The sequence below is a fragment of the Mesoplodon mirus genome (assembly GCF_964341445.2).
Source record: "Mesoplodon mirus genome assembly, chromosome: 8".
Taxonomy (NCBI): domain Eukaryota; kingdom Metazoa; phylum Chordata; class Mammalia; order Artiodactyla; family Ziphiidae; genus Mesoplodon; species Mesoplodon mirus.
Genome location: NC_138984.1, coordinates 114,160,648 through 114,175,573, shown reverse-complemented (window position 1 = coordinate 114,175,573; position 14,926 = coordinate 114,160,648). Strand labels below are relative to the sequence as shown.

The following is a 14,926-nucleotide window of genomic DNA, read 5'->3' as shown; positions in this document are numbered from 1 at the left end:
GGGTCTCTTGTAGACAGCATATATATGGGTCTTGTTTTTGTATCCATTCAGCCAATCTGTGTCTTTTGGTGGGAGCCTTTAGTCCATTTACATTTAAGGTAATTATCGATATGTATGTTCTTGTTCCCATTTCCTTAATTGTTTTGGGTTCGTTATTGTAGGTATTTTCCTTCTGTTGTGTTTCTTGCCTAGAGAAGTTCCTTTAGTATTTGTTGTAAAGCTGGTTTGGTGGTGCTGAACTCTCGCAGCTTTTGCCTGTCTGTAAACGTTTTAATTTCTCCATCAAATCTGAATGAGATCCTTGCTGGGTAGAGTAATCTCGGTTGCAGGTTTTTCTCCTTCATCACTTTAAATATGTCCTGCCACTCCCTTCTGGCTTGTAGAGTTTCTGCTGAGAGATCAGCTGTGAACCTGATGGGGATTCCCTGGTGTGTTATTTGTTGTTTTTCCGTTGTTGCTTTTCATATCTTTTCTTTGTCTTTAATTTTTGACAGTTTGATTAATATGTGTCTTGGCGTTTTTCTACTTGGATTTATTCTGTATGGGACTCTGTGCCTCTTGGACTTGATTAACTATTTCCTTTCCCATATTAGGGAAGTTTTCAACTATAATCTCTTCATGTATTTTCTCAGTCCCTTTCTTTTTCTCTTCTTTTGGAACCCCTATAATTCGAATGTTGGTGCGTTTAATGTTGTCCCATAGGTCTCTGAGACTGTCCTCAGTTCTTTTCATTCTTTTTTCTTTCTTCTGCTCTGAAGTAGCTATTTCCACTATTTTATCTTCCAGGTCACTTATCCGTTCTTCTGCCTCAGTTATTCTGCTATTGATCCCTTCTAGAGTATTTTTAATTTCATTTATTGTGTTGTTCATTGTTGCTTGTTTCATCTTTAGTTCTTCTAGGTCCTTGTTAAATGTTTCTTGCATTTTGTCTATTCCATTTCCAAGATTTTGGATCATGTTTACTGTCATTATTCTGAATTCTTTTTCAGGTGAACTGCGTATTTCCTCTTCATTTGTTAGGTGTGGTGGGTTTTTATCTTGCTCCTTCACCTGCTGTGTGTTTTTCTGTCTTCTCATTTTGCTTATCTTACTGTGTTTGGGGTCTCCTTTTTGCAGGCTGCAGGTTCGTAGTTCCCGTTGTTTTTGGTGTCTATCCCCAGTGGCTAAGGTTGGTTCAGTGGGTTGTGTAGGCTTCCTGGTGGAGGGGACTAGTGCCTGTGTTCTGGTGGATGAGGCTGGTCTTGTCTCTCTGGTGGGCAGGTCCACATCTGGTGGTGTGTTTTGGGGTGTCTGTGGCCTTATTATGATTTTAGGCAGCCTCTCTGCTAATGGGTGGGGTTGTATTCCTATCTTGCTAGTTGTTTGGCATAGCCTGTCCAGCACTGTAGCTTGCTGGTCGTTGAGTTAAGCTGGGTGTTCGTGTTGAGATGGAGATCTCTAGGGGATTTTCACCGTTTGATATTACATAGAGCTGGGAGGTCTCTTGTGGACCAGTGTCCTGAAGTTGGCTCTCCCACCTCAGAGGCACAGCACTGACTCCTGGATGCAGCACCAAGAGCCTTTCATCCACACGGCTCAGAATAAAAGGGAGAAAAAGGTAGAAAGAATTAGTAGAAGTAGAAAGAAAGAGAGAGAGAGTAAGAAAGAAAGGAGGGAAGGAGGAAGAAGGGAAGGAAGGAAAAAAGAAAGATAAAATAAAATAAAGTATGATAAAATATAATAAAGTTATTAAAATAAAAAATATTAAGAAAAAAAATTTTTAAAAAAACGTACGGATAGAATCCTGGGACAAATGGTGGAAGCAAAGCTGTACAGACAAAATCTCACACAGAAGCATACACATACACACTCACAAAAAGAGGAAAAGGGGAAAAAATCATAAATCTTGCTCTCAAAGTCCACGTCCTCAATTTGGGATGATTCGTTTTCTATTCATGAATTCCACAGATGCAAGTACATCAGGTTGATTGTGGAGATTTAATCTGCTCCTTCTGAGGCTGCTGGGAGAGATTTCCCTTTTTCTTCTTTGTTCTCACAGCTCCTGGGTCTCAGCTTTGGATTTGGCCCCGCCTCTATGTATAGGTCGCCGGACGGCGTCTGTTCTTCGCTCAGACACGACGGGGTTAAAGGAGCAGCTGCTTCGGGGGCTCTGGATCACTCAGGCCGGGGGGAGGGAGGGGCACGGAGGCGGGGCGAGCCTGCGGCGGCAGAGGCTGGCGTGACGTTGCACCAGCCTGAGGCGCACCATGCGTTCTCCCGGGGAAGTTGTCTCTGGATCACGGGGCCCCGGCAGTGGCCGTCTGCAGAGGCTCCCAGGAGTGGAGGTGTGGAGAGTGACCTGTGCTCGCACACAGCCTTCTTGGTGGCGGCAGCAGCAGCCCCAGCGTCCCACGCCCGTCTCTGGGGTCCGCGCTGTTAGCAGCGGCTCGCGCCCGTCTCTGGAGCTCCTTTAAGCGGCGCTCTGAATCCCCTCTCCTCGCGCACCAGGAAACAGAGGGAAGAAAAAGTCTCTTGCCTCTTCGGCAGCTCCAGACTTTTTCCCGGACTCCCTCCCGGCCAGCCGTGGCGCACTAGTCCCTTCAGGCTGTGTTCATGCCGCCAGCCCCAGTCCTCTCCCTGCGCTCCGACCGAAGCCCGAGCCTCAGCTCCCAGCCCCGCCCGCCCCGGCGGGTGAGCGGACAAGCCTCTCGGGCTGGTGAGTGCTGGTCGGCACTGATTCTCTGTGCGGGAATCTCTCCACTTTGCCCTCGCACCCCTATGGCTGCGCTCTCCTCCGTGGCTCCGAAGCTTTCCCCCTCCGCCACCCGCAGTCTCCGCCCGCGAAGGGGCTCCTAGTGTGTGGAAACCTTTCCTCCTTCACAGCTCCCTCCCACTGGTACAGGTCCCGTCCCTATCCTTTTGTCTCTGTTTTTTCTTTTTTCTTTTGCCCTACCCAGGTACGTGGGGAGTTTCTTGCCTTTTGGGGGGTCTGAGGTCTTCTGCCCGTGTTCAGTAGGTGTTCTGTAGGGGTGGTTCCACGTGTAGATGTATTTCTGGTGTATCTGTGGGAGGAAGGTGATCTCCGCGTCTTACTCTTCCGCCATCTTCCCCTCCTCCTCGTGTTTGTGTTTTTTACGGCTTTTTTCCCTGTAATAGATTTCTAATCTCATAGCATTGTGGTCAGAAAAGATGCTTGATATGATTTCAGTTTTGTTAAATTCACTGAGGCTTGATTTGTGATCTAAGATGTGATCAGTCCTGGAGAATGTTCCATGTACACTTGAGAAGAAAGTGTAATCTGCTGTTTTTTGGATGGCATGTCCTATAAATGTCAATTAAATCTATCTGGTCTATTGTGTCATTTAAAGCTTGTGTTTCCGTATTAATTTTCTGTTTGGATGATCTGTCCATTGGTGTAAGTGAGGTGTTAAAGTCCCCCACTATTATTGTGTTACTGTTGATTTTCTCTTTTATAGCTGTTAGCAGTTGCCTTATGTATTGAGATGCTCCTATGTTGGGTGCATATATATATTTATAATTGTTATATCTTCTTCTTGGATTGATCCTTTGATCATTATATAGTGTCCTTCCTTGTCTCTGATAACATTCTTTATTTTAAAATCTATTTTATCTGATATGAGTATTGCTCCTCCAGCTCTCTTTTGATTTCCATTTGCATGGAATATCTTTTTCCATCCCCTCACTTTCAGTCTGTATGTGTCCCTAGGTCTGACTTGGCTCTCTTGCAGACAGCATATATATGAGTCTTGTTTTTGTATCCATTCAGTGAGCCTGTGTCTTTTGGTTGGAGCATTTAATCCATTCCCGTTTAAGGTAATTATCGATATGTATGTTCCTATGACCATTTTCTTAATTGTTATGGTTTTGTTCTTGTAGGTCCTTTTCTTCTCTTGTGTTTCCCACTTAGAGAAGTTCCTTAGCATTTGTTGTAGAGCTGGTTTGGTGGTGCTGAATTCTCTTAGCTTTTGCTTGTCTGTAAGCTTTTGATTTCTTCATCAAATCTGAATGAGAGCCTTGCTAGGTAGAGTAATCTTGGTTGTAGGTTCTTCCCTTTCATCACTTTAAGTATATCATGCCACTCCCTTCTGGCTTGTAGAGTTTGGGTTGAGAAATCAGCTGTTAACCTTATGGGAGTTCCCTTGTATGCTATTTGTCTTTTTTCCCTTGCTGGTTTCAATAATTTTTCTTTGTCTTTAATTTTTGCCAGTTTGATTACTGTGTGTCTTAGTGTGTTTCTCCTTGGGTTTATCCTGCCTGGGATTCTCTGCGCTTCCTGGACTTGTGTGGCTGTTTCCTTCCCCATGTTAGGGAAGTTTTCGACTCTAAGCTCCTCAAATATTTTCTCAGGTCCTTTCTCTCTCTGTCTTCTCCTTCTGGGACCCGTATAATGCGAATGTTGTTGCGTTTAATGTTGTCCCAGAGGTCTCTTAGGCTGTCTTCATTTCTTTTCATTCTTATTTCTTTATTCTGTTCTGCAGCAGTGAATTCCACCATTCTGTCTTCCAGGTCACCTATCTGTTCTTCTGCCTCAGTTACTCTGCTATTGATTCCTTCTAGTGTATTTTTCTTTTCAGTTATTGTATCGTTCATCTCTGTTTGCTCTTTAATTCTTCTGGGTCTTTGTTAAACATTTCTTGCATCTTCTCAATCTTTGCCTCCATCCTTTTTCCGAGGTCCTGGATCATCTTCACTATCATTATTCTTTATTCTTTTTCTGGAAGTTTGCCTATCTCCACTTCATTTAGTTGTTTTTCTGGGGTTTTATCTTGTTCCTTCATCTGGTATATAGCTCTCTGCCTTTTCATCTTGTCTATCTTCCTGTGAATGTGGGTTTTGTTCCACAGGCTGCAGGATTGTAATTCTTCTTGCTTCTGCTGTCTGCCCTCTCTCTCTTTTTTTAAACTTATATTTTATTGAAGTATAGTTGAATTACAATGTGTTAATTTCTGCTGTACAGCAGTGTGACTCATATATATATATATATATGTATGTATGTGTGTACACACACACACACACATTCTTTCATATTCTTTTCCATTGTGGTTTATCACACGATATTGAATATAGTTCCCTGTGCTCTACTGTAGAACCTTGTTGTTTATCTATTCTCTGCATAATAGTAGTTTGCATCTGTCAACCCCAAACTCCCAGTCCAACCCTCTCCCACTCCCTCCCCCTTGGCAACCACCAGTCTATTCTCTATGGGTCACAGATCTCTTGACTAACAAGGAAGTTTTCTTTTTTGGTTCTTAGTATTCCTTTTAACAGTTTTCAAAAAATTTTTTTCTTATTTGGGTCCCAGACACAGGGTATATAATTAAAGTACGGCCTTCATTCCTGTAGGAAAGCATGGAGCAGAGGCATTTTCTTTCCTTCTCCCCAACTCAGCGTGTTTATGACCTTTGAGCTTTGCCATAGCAAAGATGAATCGTATTGAAAGTTAAAAAAGAATACATTGGGTTTCTAGATGGAATTGTTTTCTTAATTTCGTTTTCCTGTTGTTCATTGCATGGATATGGGTGAACAGTTGATTCTTGTATATTGATCTTGTATCTTGCAACTTTTTTTTTTTTTTTTTTTTTTTTGCGGTATGCGGGCCTCTCACTGTTGTGGCCTCTCCCGTTGCGGAGCACAGGCTCCGGATGCGCAGGCCCAGCGGCCATGGCTCACGGGCCTAGCCGCTCCGCGGCATATGGGATCCTCCCAGACCGGGGCACGAACCCGTATCCCCTGCATCGGCAGGCAGACTCTCAACCACTGCGCCACCAGGGAGGCCCCTATCTTGCAACTTTGTTGAACTAGATTGTTACTTTCTAGTTTTGATATCCTAAATTTGAATAAGATTTTTAAAGCAAGTTTATGTTCTATTTTTACATATTTTAAGATATTTTTACATATTATGAAATTCACTTACTGTAATTCCATGATTTTTAGAAATGTATAAAATCATACAGTAGGGCTTCCCTGGTGGCGCAGTGGTTGAGAGTTTACCTGCCAATGCAGGGGACACAGGTTCGTGCCCCAGTCCGGGAAGTCCCACGTGCCACGGAGCGGCTGGGCCTGTGAGCTATGGCTGCTGAGCCTGTGCATCCGGAGCCTGTGCTCTGCAACAGGAGAGGCCACAACAGTGAGAGGCCCGCGTACCACACACACACACACAAAATCATACAGTAACCACCACAATCTAGTTTTAGAACATTTTCATCATCCCCAAAAGTTCAGTCTTTATAAATTCGACTTTTCTATACATTTTATGTGAATGGAGTCCCACAGTATACAAGCTTTCATGTCTGGCTTCTTTTGCCTAGCAGAATGTTTTTGAGGTTCGTCCACGTATCCTAGTGTGCTCCTTTCAGTTGCTGAATAGTAAGACAGTTTATGGATGTAGCACATTTTGTTTGTCCATTCACCAGTTGTTGGAAATTTCCAGTGTTTCTGGCTGTGAATAATGTTATGGATATTCCTGTTCATGTCTCAGTGTGGACGTAAGGTACGGGTTCTCTTGGATAGACTCCTAGGGGGAAAATTGCTGGGTTGCCTGGTGAACTTACATTTTAACTTTCTGTGAAATTGGCAAACTTGTTTCCAGGGCGGAAATAACGAGTGTTCCAGGTCCCCACACCCTCTCCAACGCTTGTTATTTTCTGCCTTTTTGATTATAGCTGTTGTAGAGGGTGAATAATGGGATTTCATTGTGGGTTTGATTTGCATTTTCCTGAGGGCTAGTGACATTGAGCATTTTTCATGTGCTTGTCGGCTATTTATAGATCGTTTCTGGGGATGTGTCTATTTGGACCTTTTCCCCATTTTTATGTGGGTTGTCTTTTGTGTGTGTGTGTGTGGTACATGGGCCCTGCACTGTCACGGCCCCTCCCGTTGCGGAGCACAGGCTCCAGACGCGCAGGCTCAGCGGCCATGCTCATGGGCCCAGCAGCTCCGCGGCATGTGGGATCTTCCCGGACCGGGGCACGAACCCGTGTCCCCTGCATCGGCAGGCGGACTCTCAACCACTGCGCCACCAGGGAAGCCCCATGGGTTGTCTTTTTAACATTGAGAGTTCTTTGTGTAGTTTGGAAACCAGTCCCTTATCGTCACATGATTTGCAAAAATGTTCTCTTAATCTGTGACTTTTCGTTTTCATATTAGTGTTTTTTAGAAGCTCAAGCATTTCATTGTGATGTAGTCCAACTTACCAACTTTTTATTTTATGGATGATACCTTTGGTATCATATCTCAGAACATTTTGCCAACCCAAAATCACAGAGATTTCTTTCCCCCATGTTTTCTTCAAATATTTACAGTTTTAGCTGTTAACGTTTCAGTCTGTTATTCATTTTTTAAAAGATTTATTTACTTATTTTATTTATTTTTGGCTGCATCAGGTCCTAGTTGCAGCATGAGAGATCTTCATTGAGACATGTGGGATCTTTGCTTGTGGTGCACAGGCTCTTCTTGTAGTGTGTGGCTTCTCTCTAGTTGTGGCATGTGGGTTTTCTCTCTCTAGTTGTGGTGCGCGGGTTCCAGAGCATGTGGGCTCTGTAGTTTGCAGCACACAGGCTCTAGTTGAGGCACGTGAGCTCAGTAGTAGTGGTGCGCCAGGTTAGTTGCCCCGCGACACGTGGGATCTTAGTTCCCTAACCAGGGATCGAACCCATGTCCCTGCATTGGAATGCACATTCTTTACCACTGGACCACCAGGGAAGTCCCTGTTATTCATTTTGATTTCACTTTTATGTATGGTGTGAGGTTAGCGTCTAAATTCATATTTTTGCGTGTATTTCTGGTTGTCTTGCCACCATTTGTTGAAAGACTATCCTTTTTTCCACTGGTTTGTTTTGGCAAAAATCAACCATAAATGTAAGGAATTCTGGACTCTCAATTTTGTTCTTGTGATTTACATAACTATTTTTGTGCCAATACCACACTGTTCTAATTACTGTGGCTTTATAGCAAGTTTTGAAATCAGGTAACATGTATCCTCCAACTTTGTTCTTTTTCAGAATGCATTTGGCTATTCTAGCTCCTTTGAATTTTATATAAATTTTAGGATTGGCTTGTCCATTTCTACAAAAAAGCCTGCTGGGATTTTGATAGTGCATGCATTGAATTTATAGATCAGTTTGTGGAGGATTGTCATCTTGACAATATTAAGTGTTCAGCCCATGAACATGAAACATCTTGCCACTTATTTAGATCTCCTTTATTTATTATAGTTTTAATTGTACAAGTCCTGCATATCCTTTATTAAATTTATTCCTGTTGTTATTCTTTTTTCTTAAGTATTTATTTTGTTTATTTTTTTCTTTGGCTGCATCGGGTCTTAGTTGCGGCATGTGAGGTCTTCACTGAGGCACTTGGGATCTTTTGTTGCAGCACAGGCTCTTTGTTCTGGCGTACAGGTTTTCTCTCAGTAGTTGTGGCATGTGGGCTTAGTTGCCCCGCGGCATGTGGGATCTTAGTTCACCAACCAGGGATTGAACCTGTGTCCCCTGCATTAGAAGGAGGATTCTTTACCTCACTGAACCACCAGGAAATTCCCCTGTTGTTATTCTTTTTGATACTATTGTGAATGGAATTGTTTTAATGTCAGTTTCCTGTTACTTGTTGCTAGTGTATAGATATAATTGATTTTTGCATGTTGATCTTGTATCCTGCAACCTTGCTGAACTCGTTTATTACTTTCTAGTAGCATTTTGTGGATTCCATTGGCTTTTCTATGTATCGGATTCTATCATCTGCACATTGTCTTTTCTATGTATAGGATTCTATCATCTGCACATAAAAACCTCTTCCTTTGTAATTTGGGCCCTTAATTTACTTTACTTTTCTGTTCTTTGCCCTTTTTTTTCTTATTGCACTTTTTAGAACCTCCAGTATATTGTTGAATAGAAGTGGTCAGGGTAGACATTCTTGTTATGTTTCTGACTTACAGGAGAAAGAATTCAGTCATCCATCATTAAATATGATGTTTGCTGTTGATTTTTTTGTAGATTCCCTTTATCAGATTGAAGATGTTCCATCTATTCTTAGTTTGTTGAGAGTTTTTGCCATGAGTGTTCTTGGATTTTGTCAAATGCTTTTCCTGTGTCTATTGAGATGATCATGTTTTCTTTTATTAAAATGTAGTATTACATTAATTGATTTTGAAACATTAAACCAACTTTGCATTCCTATGATAAATCCCACCTGGTCATGGTGGACAGTTCTTTTTATTTCTTGCTTGATTTTTTGTTGCATGTTTGGAATGGCTCCAGTATCAGGGTAATAATGGGCTCATAGAATGAGTTGGAGAATGTTGCCTTTCCTCTGTTTGTGAAATAGTTTGTTGAAGATTGGAATTATTTCTTCTTTTAAAGATTTGATAGAATTTACTAGGGAGGTCCTCTGGGCCTGAGCTTCTCTTTGTGAGAAGATTTTTAATTACTGGTTCAATTCCTTTACTTTTCTGTGTCTATTCAGATTTTCTTTTTTCCTAGAGTGAGCTTTGGTAGTTTGTGTCTTTCAAGGAATTTTTGCATATCATCTAAGTCATTGAATTTATTGGCATAAAGTTAATAATATTCTCTTATACCATATTAGTATCTGTAATGTCTGTAGTGATGTCACTCTTTCGACTCCTGATATTGTAAATATGTATTCTCTTTTTATCAGTCTAGCTAGAAGTTATTAATTATATTGAGCTTCTCAGAGAACTAGCTCTCAGTTTAATTCATTTTTTCTATTATTTTTCCCTTTTATCTTTATTATTTCCTGCCTTCCCCTTCCTTTGCATTTAATTTGCTCTTTTCCTAGTTTATCAAGGTATAAGCTGAGGTCATTGCTTTGAAAACTTTCTTCTTTCTTAATATGGATGTGGGGTTTTTTTGTTGTTGTTGTTGTTGTTTTCATGGTGCGCGGGCCTCTCACTGCTGTGGCCTCTCCTGTTGCAGAGCACAGGCTCCGGATGCGCAGGCCCAGCGGCCATGGCCCACAGGCCCAGCCGCTCCACGGCATGTGGGATCCTCCCGGACCGGGGCACAAACCTGTGTCCCCTGCATCAGCAGGTGGACTCTCAACCACTGTGCCACCAGGGAAGCCCCATAATATGGATGTTTAATGTTATAAGTATTCCTCTAACTATTGCTTTAGTGGCATCCTACAAATTTGGATATGTTGTGCTTTCGTTTTCATAGTTGAAAATTCTTTTCTAAATTTCCTTTTCATATCTTTTTTAAAAATAAATTTATTTTATTTATCTTTATTTTTGGGGGGCTGCATTGGGTCTTCGTTGCTGCACGTGGGCTTTCTCTAGTTGCAGTGAGCGGGGGACTACTCTTCATTGTGGTACGCAGTCTTCTCATTGCAGTGACTTCTCTTGTTGTGGAACATGGGCTCCAGGCGCATGGGCTTCAGTGGTTGTGGCACTTGGGCTCAGTAGTTGTGGCGCACAGGCTCAGTAGTTGTGGTGCGTGGGCTTAGTCGCTCCACGACATGTAGGATCCTCCTAGACCAGGGATCGAACCTGTGTCCCCTGCATTGGCAGGTGGATTCTTAACCACTGCACCACCGGGGAAGTCCCTCATATCTTTTTTGATCCATGGGTTATTTAGAAGTGCATTACATGGTTTCCAAATATTTGGGGATTTTCCAAGGAACTTTCTGTTTTGGATTTCTAATTTAATTATATTCTGGTCAAAGAACACACATACTTTGTATGATTTGAGTCCTTTTGAATTTATTGACTCTTGTTTTATGGCCGAGAATATTGTCTGAGTGATTATTCTGTATGCACTTGAGAAGAACATGTGTTTTGCTGTTTTGATGGAGTATTCTCTGAATGTCAGTTAAGTAAAGTTGGTGGTTAGTGCTGTTCAAATCTACTGTACCCTTGCTGATTTTCTGTTCTAGCACTTATTGAAAGAAGGGTATTGAAATCTCCAACCATAATTGATCTATTACTCTTTGCAGTTCTTTCAGTTTTGGCTTCATGTATTTCGAAGCGCTGTCATTAAGTTCATAAATATTTAGGAATGTTATATTCTCTTGATTAAATGACCCCCTTATCCTTATGAAATGATCATCTTCATTTTAAGTACTATTCTTTGCTCTGAACTCTACTTTGATATCAGTATATTCACTGTAGCTTTCTTTTGACTAGTGTTAGCATGGTATATCTTTTTCTATTTTTATTTTTAATCTTTGTTAATTTGTTTCTTCATATTTAAATTGTGTTCCATGTATGCAGCACATAATTGGGTTTTGCTTTTTAAATCTTAACTGACAGTCTCTGCATCTGAAAATTGGTGTGTTTCAGCTTTGCACAGTGGCAGTATTATAGCCAGTGAGGTTTATCCGAGGCATTATTATTGCTAATTGAAAACTCTTCTGAATACCCTGCCGTGATGACTTGAAATACAGTCAGCATTGGCAATTTTTGACAGTCTCTACAGAGACTGAATTTTTTTTAAAAAATGGTATGTTTATACTATTTCCTTTTAATATGATTATTGATATGATTGTGTCTATCGTCCTGCTATTTGTTTCCTGTTTGTCCCATATGTTTCTTGTTCCCATCTTTCTCTCTTTCTTTTTTTCATTAATCGGGTGTTTTTTAAAAAATTCCATTTATATCCTCTTCTTACTCCTTAGCTATAACTCTTTCGATTTTTTTTTCACTTTAATTGTTACTTTAGCCTGTACAACTTTCACTTATCGCAGTCTGCTTTCACGGGATATTATACCATTTCATGTGTCGTATACAGTAGTGTACTTCCATTTCTCTCCTCCCAGGCTTTGTACTATCATTTGTCAAGCATTTTATTTCTATCTGTTTTATACCCCGCAATACGTTGTTTGTTTTACTTCTGCCTGTAGGTCTTCCTTTAGCAATTTTTTTTTTTTTTGCGGAACATGGGCCTCTCACTGTTGTGGCCTCTCCCGTGGCAGAGCACAGGCTCCGGACGCACAGGCTCAGCGGCCATGGCTCACGGGCCCAGCCGCTCCGCGGTATGTGGGATCTTCCTGGACCGGGGCACAAACCCGTGTCCCCTGCATCGGCAGGCGGACTCTCAACCACTGCACCACCAGGGAAGCCCTGTCAGAGCTCTTAAGATACTCCTCCACTGTCCTCTAGTTTGCATTATTTCTGATAAGAAATGTGCTGTCATCCGTTTTTCTTGTTTAAACTTTGTATTTTATATTGGAATATAGCTGATAAACAATGGTGTGATAGCTTCAGGTGCACAGCAAGCAACTCAGCCATACATATACATGTATCCATTCTCCCCCCAAACTCCCCGTCCATCCAGGCTACCACATAACATTGATCAGAGTTCCCTGTGCTATACAGTGGGTCCTTGTTGGTTATCCATTTTAAATATAGCATTGTGTACACGTCAATCCCAAACTCCCTAACTGTCCCTTCCCCCCTGGTAACCCCCTTTATTCTCCAAATCTGTGAGTCTCTTTCTGTTTTTGTAAATAAGTTCATTTGTATCATTTCTTTTTAGATTCTGCATATAAGGGGTGTCATACAGTATTTCTCTTTCTCTGTCTGACTTACTTCACTCAGTATGGCAATCTCTAGGTCCATCCATGTTGCTGCAAATGGCATTATTTCACTCTTTTTAATGGCTGAGTAATATTCCGTTGTATATATGTACATCTTCTTTATCCACTCCTCTGCTGATGGATAGTTAGGTTTCTTCCATGTCTTGCCTGTTGTAAACAGTGCTGCAGTGAACATTGGGGTGCATGTATCCTTTCAGACCACGTTTTTTTCTGGATATATTCCCAGGAGTGGGATTGCTGGGTCATATGGTAGTTCTCCATAGTGGCTCTACCAATTCATATTCCTACCAGCAGTGCAAGAGGGTTCCCTTTTCTCCACACCCTCTCCAGCATTTATATCGTTTGTGGATTTTTTGATGACAGCCATTTTGAGTGTTGTGAGGTGATACCTCATTGTAGTTTTGATTTGCATTTCTCTAATAATTAGCGATGTTGAACATCTTTTCATGTGTCTCTTGGCCATCTGTGTGTCTTCTTTGGAGAAGTGTCTATTTAGGTCTTCTGCCCATTTTTTGATTGGGTTGGGGTTTTTTTGATATTAAGCCTCTTGAGATGTTTGTAAATTTTGGAGACTAATCCCTTTTTGGTCACATCATTTGCAAATATTTTCTCCCAACCTGTGGGTTATCTTTTCGTTTTGTTTATGGTTTCCTTTGCTGTGCAAAAGCTTTTGAGTTTAATTAGGTTCCATTTGTTTGTTTTTGTCTTTATTTCCATCACTCTGGGAGACAGATCAAAAAAGATATTGCTGCGATTTATGTCAGAGAGTGTTCTGCCTGTGTTTTCCTCTAGGAGTTTTATAGTGTCCGGTCTCACATTTAGGTCTTTAATCCATTTTGAGCTTATTTTTGTGTATGGTGTTAAAGAATTATCTAATTTCAGTTTTGTACATGTAGCTGTCCAGTTTTCCCAGCACTATTTGTTGAAGAAACTGTCTTTCCACCATTGTGTACTCTTGCCTCCTTTGTTTTAGATTCATAGACCATAGGGTTTATTTCTGGGCTTTCTATCCTGTTCCCTTGATCTATATTTCTATTTTTATGCCAGTACCATACTGTTTTGATGACTATAGCTTTGTAGTATAGTCTGAAGTCAGGGAGCCTGATTCTTCCAGCTTCGTTTTTCTTTCTCAAGATTGCTTTAACCTTACGGACACCAAGGGTGGAAAGGGGGGTGGGGTGGGGGTGGGATGAATTGAGAGATTGGGATTGACATGTATACACTAATATATATAATATAGGTTAATAATTAAAAATAAAATAAAAGATTGCTTTGGCTTGCTGTCATCCTTACTCCTTTGAACATATAATGTTTTGGCTGCTTTTAAGTTTTTCTTTTCATCATTGGCTTTTTTTTTTTAATTAATTAATTAATTAATTTATTTATTTATTTGGGTCTTCGTTCCTGTGCGTGGGCTTCTCATTGTTGTGGCTTCTCTTGTTGCGGAGCACGGGCTCTAGGCATGCTGGCTTCAGTAGTTGTGTCTTGCAGTCTCTAGAGCTCAGGCTCAGTAGTTGTGGCACATGGGCTTAGTTGCTCCACGGCATATGGGATCTTCCCAGGCCAGGGTTCAAACCTATGTCCCTTGCATTGGCAGGCAGACTCTTAACCACTGCGCCACCAGGGAAGCCCCATCATTGGCTTTAAACAGTGTGGTTACGATATGCTTTGGTGTAGTTTTCTTCATGTTTCTTGTGTTTAGGGTTTCCTGAAATTCTTGGATCTGTGGGCTTATAGTTTTCATTGGATTTGTAAACACATCAGCCATTGTTTTCTTCAGATATTTGTTCTGTCCCACCCCCCCTGTGGGACTCCAGTTATTCATACAGTGGGTTGTTTGAAGCTGTCCCACAAAGAATAACTGACATTCTTTTAATTTGGCAGATTTCCTTTTTCCCTGTGTCTTTTATTTTGGATAGTTTCTATTGCTATGCCATTAAGTTCAGTATCTTTTCTAAAATCTAATGTGCTGTCCATCTCATCCAGTATATTTTTCATCTCAGATATTGTGGTTTCCATCTCTAGAAGTTTGGTTTGGGTCTTTTTTGTATCTTCTAGTTTCTGCTTAAGTTTTGAGGGTATGGAATACAGTTACAATAACTATGTGTCTTTCTCTGCTAATTCTAGTATCTGTGTCAGTTTCTCTTGACTGATTATTCTCTTTAGTATGAGATGTCTTTTTCTGCCTTCTTGAATTCCTGATAATCTTTGACTGGGTGCCTGACATGTGAAATTTACTTTGTTGGATGCCAGATCTTCTTGTGTTCCTCTCAGTCTTCTTGAGCTTTGTCTTGGGATGCAGTTAAGTTACTTGGAAGCAGTTTGATCCTTTCAGGTCTTTTATGTTGTGTTAAGTGTGTTTGTTGCCATGGTCAGT

The 14,926-nt window shown here is 41.1% G+C and overlaps 1 protein-coding gene across 2 annotated transcripts in view; it reads left to right on the top strand.

The window, feature by feature from the left end:
• EPB41L5 (erythrocyte membrane protein band 4.1 like 5) overlaps window positions 1–14,926 on the top strand; it is a 146,623-nt gene that overhangs the window by 94,596 nt on the left and 37,101 nt on the right. The window lies entirely within an intron of this gene.